General features: G+C 46.4%; 1 long non-coding RNA gene across 1 annotated transcript; it reads left to right on the top strand.

Annotated features, from left to right (window-relative positions):
• The first annotated feature begins 2,318 nt into the window (after positions 1 to 2,318).
• Positions 2,319 to 7,995, top strand: LOC310752150. Its single transcript, XR_014542852.1, has 3 exons — positions 2,319 to 3,060; positions 4,960 to 7,065; positions 7,296 to 7,995. It is a non-coding gene; the product is annotated as an uncharacterized lncRNA (long non-coding RNA).
• The last annotated feature ends 2,283 nt before the right edge of the window (positions 7,996 to 10,278 follow it).

Raw genomic sequence — 10,278 nt, forward strand, 5'->3', positions numbered from 1 at the left:
GGGCAAAGTGCATTTCTGAACGGGGAGGGAGGCTTTCTCTCACGGCAGATTCCTGACAGAGAATGAACTGCGTATTTCATTTTAATGCTCCCATCTCAAAACACACCATCTCTGAAGACAGTCCTATCGATTTAACTTTCAAGTAAGCATGCTTAAGGTTACAGCCTTATAACTTGTTGGGGGAGAAGCTTAGGCTAGTTTTCCATGTGGAGGAATTTTTTTTATTGGCGAGCTGCGGGGAGAGCTCATCCATCTGATGAGCTCCCCAATCTGGAGCAGGAGGTGATTCAGGCCCGACACAAGTGAGCATTAAACCCTCGTTGCTGGAGGTGGGGGTCCGTGGAGGGAGAAATTAAGTTCAGGTCACATTTTAATGCAAACCCACTGTGATGGCCGGGGTCTCAGGCTCAGACTCGGAACCAGAGGAGTCTCAGTCTGCACTGGATCCTTTGCTTCAGACATCATCTGAACCCAGTCTGGGACCTGATGCTGAAGAGTCCCAGTCTACACAGGTTCCCCTGCAACAAACACCAGCTGGGGTGAGTCAGGGGCCTGAGCCTGCCCTGGCTCCAGATGTGGGGATTACCTCATTGCCTTCAGATGGGCCATCACTTACAGCTGCTCCACTACTGGTTTGGTCAGGGGAGGCTGAGGTGCCCCTGGGTCTAGTAACCTACCGAAGTCTTCCGAGCTGCAGAGACCCAGGTCTGCGAGAAGGAGAGACCTGAGTACTCGCAGGAGGAGTGCTCGCCTTCGGGCGAAACAGGGAAGTGAGTTGCCAGGGGATCAGGATCGGCTGTTACCCCAACAAAGATAAAAGGCTGTCAGACCCTGCCCCAGGTTGCGGGAGCAACATTGCTGTTTGCCAGATCCTGCCTGAGATCCTGTACCTGTCCTTGCCTGGTTTCCTGCCTCGTATCCTGCCTTGGCCGTGTTGGACTGACTCCTAGCGGAACCTTCAGATTTGGGACCTGACCTGGACCGTGTTTCTCAGGTTATCCCCGGGGCCAGCACACCCACCCAGATCTGCAGTTCCTGAAACCACATGTGGATGGAAACACGGCAAGCCTTCAAGACTGGGTCTTCTCTGAATTTCATGATGCAGTCTTCTGATCCAAAACTGTGTTCTTTTAAAAATGTGCATATCGGGGGGATGTGTGCATATTGGTATGTAGCACAGTCAAAATAACATGCTGCAGTGCATTACATTAGGGGACGTTTCTGGTAAGAATGTCTAATTTAGGCAAAATTTCACACTAAAGCCTGTGCATTAGCAGAAATGTGTGTACTCTCAAACAGAAGCAGCGTCCAGATCAAGGGAAGCAGTAGCAGAACTCTATTCTGCCTTGGCCAACTGTCAGCTGGAGTTCTGAGTCCAGTTTTGGGTACCACAGTTTAAGAAGGATGTTGAGAAGCTGGAACATATACAGAGGAGAGAGAGAAGAAGAAGAAAAGAAGAAGAAGAAGAAGAAGAAGAAGAAGAAGAAGAAGAAGAAGAAGAAGAGGAGGAGGAGGAGTTTGGATTTGATATCCCGCTTTATCACTACCCTAAGGAGTCTCAAAACGGCTAACATTCTCCTTTCCCTTCCTCCCCCACAACAAACACTCTGTGAGGTGAGTGGGGCTGAGAGACTTCAGAGAAGTGTGACTAGCCCAAGGTCACCCAGCAGCTGCATGTGGAGGAGCGGGGAAGCAAACCCGGTTCTCCAGATTATGAGTCTACCGCTCTTAACCACTACATCACTACACTACACCACACTGGAGAGACCAAGATGATAAACAGTCTGCCTCATAAGCAGGGCCAGATTTAGGTTTGATGAGGCCCTAAGCTACTGAAGGTAATGGGACCCTTTTTATGTCCAGCTGTCCTTTGTCGACAACAAATTGCTGCTGTTTTTTGTGTTGAATATATGCTATATGGTAATTTATGGACCTAATAGGTATCTAAAGCCATTTGCAGGTAACAAATAGGAGCTTACACAACACAAAACACTGTTGCTGTATGTAGGTTTTATTTATTTGTTTTTTATCTTATATTTTGGAAATGTACATCCCGGTGTTTTTTTTCCCTTTACATTTTTTGGGGGCTCCCAAGAGAGTGGGGCCCTAAGCTATAGCTTGTTTAGCTTATACGTAAATTCGGCACTGCTCATAAGAAACGGTTGAGGGATTATGTTTAGCCTGGAGAAGAGGAGACTGAGAGGTGATATGATAGCCATCTTCAAATATCTGAAGTACTGTCATCAAATATCTGAAGCACTGTCACATGGAAGATGGAGCAAGCTCGTTTCTTGCTGCTCCAGAGGGGGAGGACCTGAACCAACGGATTCAAATGGCAAGAAAGGAAATCCTGACCAAACATTAGGAAGAACTTTCTGAGGACAGGAGCTGTTCTACAGTGGAAGGGACAAAGAAGAAGAGAAGAAGAGTTTGGATTTCATATCCCGCTTTATCACTACCCTAAGGAGTCTCAAAGCGGCTAACATTCTCCTTTCCCTTCGTCCCCCACAACAAACACTCTGTGAGGTGAGTGGGGCTGAGAGACTTCAGAGAAGTGTGACTGGCCCAAGGTCACCCAGCAGCTGCATGTGGAGGAGCGGGGAAGCAAACCCGGTTAACCAGATTACGAGTCTACCGCTCTTAACCACTACACCACACGACCTCGGAAGGTGGTGGAATCTCCTTCACTGGAGGTTTCCAAACAGAGCTTGGACAGCCATCTGCCAGGGATTCTTGAGCTGTTATTCCAGCATTGCAGATGATTCTTGGGGTCTCTCTGAACCCCACAAATTTGTGATTCTGTGAAATGGGTCAATTTTCACGAGGGCTATTTATTTTTTATTGCAAACCGGAGTAGAAATGCAGTGAATTGAACTTTAGAATTCCAGAATTGGAAGGAATTCCTGAGGACCATCTCGGCCAGCCCCCTGCAATGCAGGGATATGCAACCGTCTCATACAAGGATTGAACCTGCAACCTTGACACTATCAGCACCACGCTCTAACCAACTAAGCTATCCAGGCCTTTGGATATTGTTAACCTGGCCCTTGAGAGTTAAAGGTATTTTGTTTTGTGGGACACACCTCTTTGGCTGGCTTTATGCCATCCTGTTCCCACTTGGAACAGTTTTACCTGTTTTATAATTGCAATGGCTTTTATCTGTTTTTATAATTGTATATTTTATTGCTGTTACTCCTCCTGGGACTTCCTGGGGAAGGGGAAGAAAGAAGTCTTAGAAACAACTAAGGTTGCATTCACACCATATGCTTAAAGCACACCCCGAGCGCTGGTAAGGCACATAACTTCCCCCAAAGATTCTTGGGAACTGTAGTTTATTAAGGGTGCTCTGTATAAGGGCAAACTATGGTTCCCAGGATTCTTTGCGGGAATCTATGTACTTTAAATGTGTAAGTGGATAGGCAGCCTAAATGAGATTGGAAAAATTAGAAAGCGAGAGAAACTGAAATGGGTAGATTCACCCCTTCTTATGCCACCAGAATACAAAAAGGCAATAATTGGAAGGGGTTCAGGGTGAGCGCTAGGCTTCCTCTGCCCTGGGGAGGCCCACCACGTGCAGAGAGACCTTTTCCAAAATAGTTCTCCAAAGCCAACCTAAGATTGCTTGGCATCGTGCCCCCTTGCTCTCTGCACCCCCCCCCAACGCCTTGGCTCTGGGAACACAGAACACTCTATTCCTCGGCTCTCCGGCTTCGAGAATTTTCTGCGGTGATGAATGAGACTTGGAAGCCGTCCCAGAGCTGTCGCCCGAGCCTCCGAGCTGCAGCTAATTGAGTCAGATCTGCTCCGCCAATGCAGCAGGATTAATCGGCTCCGCTTCTGAGGCCGTTGCTGAGAGGAAGCGAAGCAGGGATGGGTGGGTGCAGGGGGGCGATGGGGGTGGCTCAGAAGTAGAAGAGAGAATATGGGCAGTTAGCACTGGGGATTGTTTCATAGATGAGGTGGGATTTATCGAGCTGCATTGGCGGTTTTTGATAATGTTAACCATGCAATGGCACATAGCAACTGGTTGTTTGATGGCTGACATGCAATGGCCTACAGTATCTGCCTAGGCTTAATTACCAATGAAATTGAATGCATGGCTGTGTTTGATGGCTTTTTTTTTGATAATGTTAACCATGCAATGGCATATAGCAACTGGTTGTTTGACGGCTGAGATGCAATGGCCTGCAGTATCTGCCTAGGCTTGATGACCGATGACATTGAATGCATGGCTGTGTTTGATGGCTGACGTGCAAAGGAATATAGCATCTATTGTAAAGAAGGATAGAACTTTCTTTATGTATGTTACAACAGCAGCAAGAATACTTATCGCAAAGCATTGGAAGACACAAGGTTTACCCACCCGGGAAGAATGGCAGATGAAGTTGATGGACTACATGGAACTGGCGGAAATGACTGGCAGAATCCGAGACCAGGGAGAAGAGTCGGTGGAAGAAGATTGGAAAAAATTTAAAGTTTATTTACAGAAATACTGTAAAATTAATGAATGTTAGAAGGATGCTGGAATGAAGTTATATGGCTTTAGCAGAAATGTTATAAAGAATTAAGTAAAAATAGATTGTTAATGGGCCAAAGTGGAAAAATTAAGGTTAGATTGTGTTAAGATAAATTATAGAACAAAAATTGAGAAAGATGGAAAGGATTTGCTGAAATAGCTAACTGAACTAGAATACAAAAAAGGGAGGTGTGAGGAGGTCGATGAAACAAGTAAATGAAAGACAAAGATATGGAAATATTGGATGTGTTTTTAATTGTTTTTGCTTTTCTTTTTGTTTTGCTGTATTGTTTTTTCCCCTATGTATTGTAATGTATTGATTTGTTTTGTTTAACTTTTCTTTTTTTCTTCTTCTTCTTTCTGTAATCTTTAAACTTTTAATAAATATTATTTTTTTTTTAAAAAAAGGAATATAGCATCTATTGGTACCTGTGTTTTTGTAGGTGGTGGTTGTGCTGCACTATGCTCCAGAGAGTGGTCCAAAAGACAGGGAGAGGTCAGCTCTATGGAGCAGGATCACAGTGATCAGAAGATAAGAAGAGCCTGCTGGATCAGGCCCATAGCTCGTCTAATTCAGCATCCTGTTCTCACAGGGTGACCCTGGGAAGCCTGCAAAAAGGATCTGAGTGCAACGACCTTCTCCTCACTTGCGATTCCCAACAACTGGTATTCAGAGACATACTGCCTATGGCAGTGGAGGAATGTCAGGCTTCAGGGACTCAGTTTCCTTCCTCCCCCCCCCCCCCCACCTTTGGCAGTAGATAAGCAGAACAAAGCGAAAGGAGTCTCTTACCAGCGAGAGAAAACAAAGAATCCATTCCTCGGAATGGAGGTGCTCCCAATTAAGGGTTCCACCCACTTCACCCCTAGTCACCCATGTCACTTCTGCGTCTTGCAACCTGATCTCACAACCACTGTGCTTTCTGTGCTGCCACCTTATCTGCTCTTCGTGACCTTGGGCTGAGCCGATGGAGGCTTTCCAGTGAAAGAGATTCTGTTAACTCTCACTCTCCCAGTTCTTCTTCTCCTAGCTGTTCATCACCCAGTTCTTCCCAACTTCGGTCTTCTGAATGATGTCCCTCTGCAAACCACTGTTCCAAATCTATACTGTCCTCCTGCTCCTGGGAAGATTCAGGATCCAGATTCAGAGCATGGGGAGGGGGAGACTCCCACCATTCCTCATCTGTGCCGCCCTCCTCCGCACAGTCCCTGACAAGGAAGAACAATGGAGGTCGCTTTAAGACAAATATGCAGTTCATACAAATATGTACATTGACATTCACACTGTCCCCAGATTAACAAGAACAGCAAGAATTTTCGTCCATTAATGAATGAGTTAGTCAATCAAATTTGCATAGGAGAGAACCCAATTGCTCCAAAAAATAAAAGGAGCACATTTTATTGTTGGACGTTACTTTTTAAGTAGGGTTTCCCAAACTTTGGACTACACTTCCCATCATCCCTGACCCCTGGTGCTGCTAGCAAGCGATGATGGGAGTTGTAGTCCAAAAAGCAGTTCTAAAGTATTTCAGAAGGTGTAGAAGAGGTATCTTTCTCTCACTCAGGATTGATTTAACAATCAATTCTTCCTGGGAAATTCTGGGAATTTAGGCGTTTGCTAACAACTTTCAGCACTTTTAATGAACTACAGTCCCCAAGGATTCTCTGGAGGGGAGCCTCAGCTGTTTAACATGATGTGATTGTGGTTTAAATGTTTATTTATTACATTTATATACTCTCCTTTCCCCTCCTCAACTTATCCTCACAACAGCCCTGTGAGGGAGGTTGGGCTGAGAGACAGTGGCTGCCCCTCACGGTCACCCAGTGAGCTTCATGGCTGAGTGGGGATTCGAACCCTGATCTCTCCAGCTCTCTTACCATTGCACCACATTTTCATATTCGACAGCAGCCAAACTCAAATGAAAGAAACCCTCAGGTCCAAGATGCATACTTACTTGGGAAGTGAATCCAATTGTGCACAATAAGATTTACTCCCCAGCAGCTGAGTGCAGGATTGCAGCCTAAGTCTGGGACCCTATAATAATAATTTATTACTTGCACCCTGCCCATCTGACTAGGTTGCCTCAGACACCCTGAGTAGCTTATACCTGCGATAAAAGTCCTACTGAACTACAGATGGAGGAGAAATTTGACTCAGTTCACATTTAAAGGCAAACCTGCCTAATTTGGCACTTCTTGAAGCAACATGCAAACCGAAACACAGCCATCCTTTGAGATTCGCCCTTCTCTGAACTTTCACAATGCAATTATCCAGCCAAGTACAGTGGTACCTGGGGTTAAGAACTTAATTCGTTCCGGAGGTCCGACTTAACCTGAAAGTTTTCTTAACCTGAGGTACCACTTTAGCTAATGGGGCCTCCCGCTGCCACCGTGAGATTTCTGTTCTCATCCTGAAGCAAAGTTCTTAACCTGAGGTACTATTTCTGGGTTAGCGGAGACTGTAACCTGAAGCGGTTACAGGTATCACTGTAATGTATACCAAAAATGCACATAACAGGGTAAAAATGTGCAGAAAAAATGCATATACAGTGGTACCTCGTGTTAAGTACTTAATTTGTTCCGGAGGTCTGTTCTTAACCTGAAACTGTTCTTAACCTGAAGCACCACTTTAGCTAATGGGGCCTCCTGCTGCTGCCATGCTGCCGGAGCATGATTTCTGTTCTCATCCTGAAACAAAGTTCTTAACCTGAAGCACTATTTCTGGGTTAGCGGAGTCTGTAACCTGAAGCGTATGTAACCTGAGGTACCACTGTATTAGTGAAAGTGACATACCAAAATTGCTTTGCAAAAAGGTGTACCTTAGGAGAAATTTGTACTAAGATGCTCATGAATTTTCACAAAGACCTCAGCCTGATGTAGCGATGCGGAGGACTGAATTTAAGACTGGAAAAGTGAGAAACCAAGAGAAACCCAGTGTTGTCAGATTTGCCACACCCAGCCCTGAACCCCGCAGGACTTCCTATTAAATAAACCTATGCTGCCTTGAACTTGTTGATCATTCAAATGAAGGGCTGTGGCTCGGTGGCCGAGAACGTGCTCTGCATGTTTTACAACTCCTCCATTAGCTAATTGAGATAAACGTTCCAAAACGTGGTCTGCCAGAGTGCTTATACACGGTGCCATTTGAGTAAGGATTTCCAAGCGGTCTGTCTGCTGAGTGAAAGCGAGCATTTTGCACGACAGCAGCCACTCTGCAAGCAAATTAAAATAAGCATCCCGAAACGTGACCAAGCTGGAATGCAAGGCCTCATCTTCTTTTCAAGCTATTGTGTGCGAAACTGGAGTTCCTAGATATCGAAGGTCTGGAGAGCACATCTGAGCAAGACTGTAGCTCATTCATCCGGCGAGCAGAGACGGTGTAGATTAGAATCAGTGATTTGGGGTTATTTTAAGCACTATGCAAATCCTATCAACAGTTGGTGTAGAATAATTAAACAAATGTACTGCGCATCTAAAAATATTATTACAGCCCTTGATGTTCTTTTATGCAAAATGGCTCGGGGACGGATGTAGATTGGCTCTTGCTGAAATTCCCTATGTGCCTTTAGGCAGTTCTCTGTGCAGTGGAACAACAACAACAAGTTGCATACTAAGTCAGGCCAAGTTAAACCATGGGGCCTGTCTAGCTCTGTGGTGTCCGCAATGAGTGGCAGCAGATCTCCAGGGTTTCAGGTAGGGAGTCTCGACCACCCACAGTCCTTCGCAGGATAAAACAGGTCCCCCGCCGGCAATTTTGATTAAGCAGATGTAAGGAACTCAAAAGGAAGCATACAGGAGACCATGAATTCCTAAAGCCATGTAATGTCAGGTGCAGGTGTCAGGAGTGGGCCAGCAATAAATTACACGGAGTAAGTGAAGCTAATAATAATAGTAATAATAATAATAATAATAATAATAATAATAATAATAATAATTTTATTATTTATACCCTGACAATCTGGCTGGGTTGCCCCAGGCGGCTTCCAACACATTCAGAAACATAAAGTTAACTCATTATTAGAAGAAACAGGAGCTCCTCAATAGTGCCCAGCCTAATGAACACAGCAACTCTTCCCAGTAGATCTTGCCCCTATGAGGCAGTTGTGGGCACTGGCAGTCCCCACCTGCCCACAACTGCCTATGTCTCCTCCTCTCCTGGGTCCTTCCTAAGCAATCTGAGACTCTGCCGGCACACCTGTCTCTGCTCCTCCCTCTTCATACCTCTTTGGGTTCTGGGAAACCAGGGGAGAGGGCAGCTAGTCATAGCAGGATGGGGAGATCTCCTGGCTTCTTCACCAGCCTGATTCATCTCAGCCTCTTGACTTCTCTCCTCTGCTTCTGGATTTCTCTTTGCCAGAGACTCTCCCTGCTCACTAAACCCTGTTGCCTCTACAGCTTCTGACACCTCCGGCTTCCAGCATGCTCCCTCTTCTCCCTCTGACCACGCATCATTGTCCCACCCCACCCCCCGGCTCTGAGCCTTCTTCCACCCAGCCAATCCATGACATGTAAGGTAAAGGGACCCCTGATCATTAGGTCCAGTCGTGGCCGACTCTGGGGTTTATTGGCCGAGGGAGCCAGCGTACAGCTTCTGGGTTATGTGGCCAGCATGACTAAGCCACTTCTGACATGTAAGCAAATCTGACTGCAGCTCCTTCTACGATGCAAATCCAGGCCGCAGTTTTCCATGCACATTTTCTCCTGAGTTCACACCTTGCAAACAAGTTGGTTTGAGTGTCAGAGCAGGACCAAGGGACCCCAGCATCAAATCCCTACTCAGCCTGGAAGATCACCGGGTGAATTGTGCTATTTCCATCACCTACTCTTGCTACACTTCCAAGATGAGGTGTGGTCTCTTGGAATCAGGAGGAGAAACCTTAAACCGGGGGAAGGGGAGCACATTCCCTTCTGCGAAAGATTTCAGATGCTGCATGCCAGTGATGCACTCAGGCCATTCTGGTTGACCAGGATGTTGGACCAGAAGGCTGTTGGCCAGATCCTGCAAGCCTCTCGTCTTTTCTTATGATGGGCAGGGTTGGAGGTAAAACTGGGCAGGGCAATGGATGTAAATGTTCCCTTTCTACAGTAGGCTAGTTTGTACACACTCACGCAACCCTTCGTGTCCTCTGTTCAGACAAGCAAGAGGCCTTATCGGAGTTCAAGGACACATTCCAGCCAGGTAAAAACACTTCGTTGCAAAACAATAGCCAGTGAGGACTGCAGAGAGAGAGTTGATGGTATGGGGTGAATCCTGAGGGCCAGATCGAGCAGCCGGGAGGCCTGCATTTGGCCCGCTGACCCAAAGCTCCCTGCTACTGCTTTCAACATATCTCTCTCGCTGCCAGGCGTGGAGAGTCCTCCTCCCTCTTCGGTAATTTTGCAGATAAGAATTAACGAGCAGTTGATAGATTTATAGTCCTTTTATTACAGCCTCATGTTGCAAGCACAAATATACAGCCCTCCACAAGGAGGCCAGTTGGCTACTCTAAATCCTCCTTCTGACTTCTGCAGCAGTTACGGCGCCAATGGGAAGTTCCTCCCCCTTCTGCCTCCTTTGCTCTCTTATGGCTAGGACCTCCTAGTCCATGGTGAGGGGGGGTCCCCCACACTCTCAAATGACATCTTGACTAGCTGCCCCCTCCTTTCTTGCTTCCTTGTCATTATCGCGTAACTCCTTCCTAAGCTGTTCAGTTTCCGTCTCTTTCTCTCTGCTTCTGAACACTCTGTGGATAAGGGGGGTGGGGAAACTCTTCCACCTCCAG

Source organism: Podarcis filfolensis (assembly GCF_964270895.1).
Source record: "Podarcis filfolensis genome assembly, chromosome: 16".
NCBI classification, from domain to species: Eukaryota; Metazoa; Chordata; class Lepidosauria; order Squamata; family Lacertidae; genus Podarcis; species Podarcis filfolensis.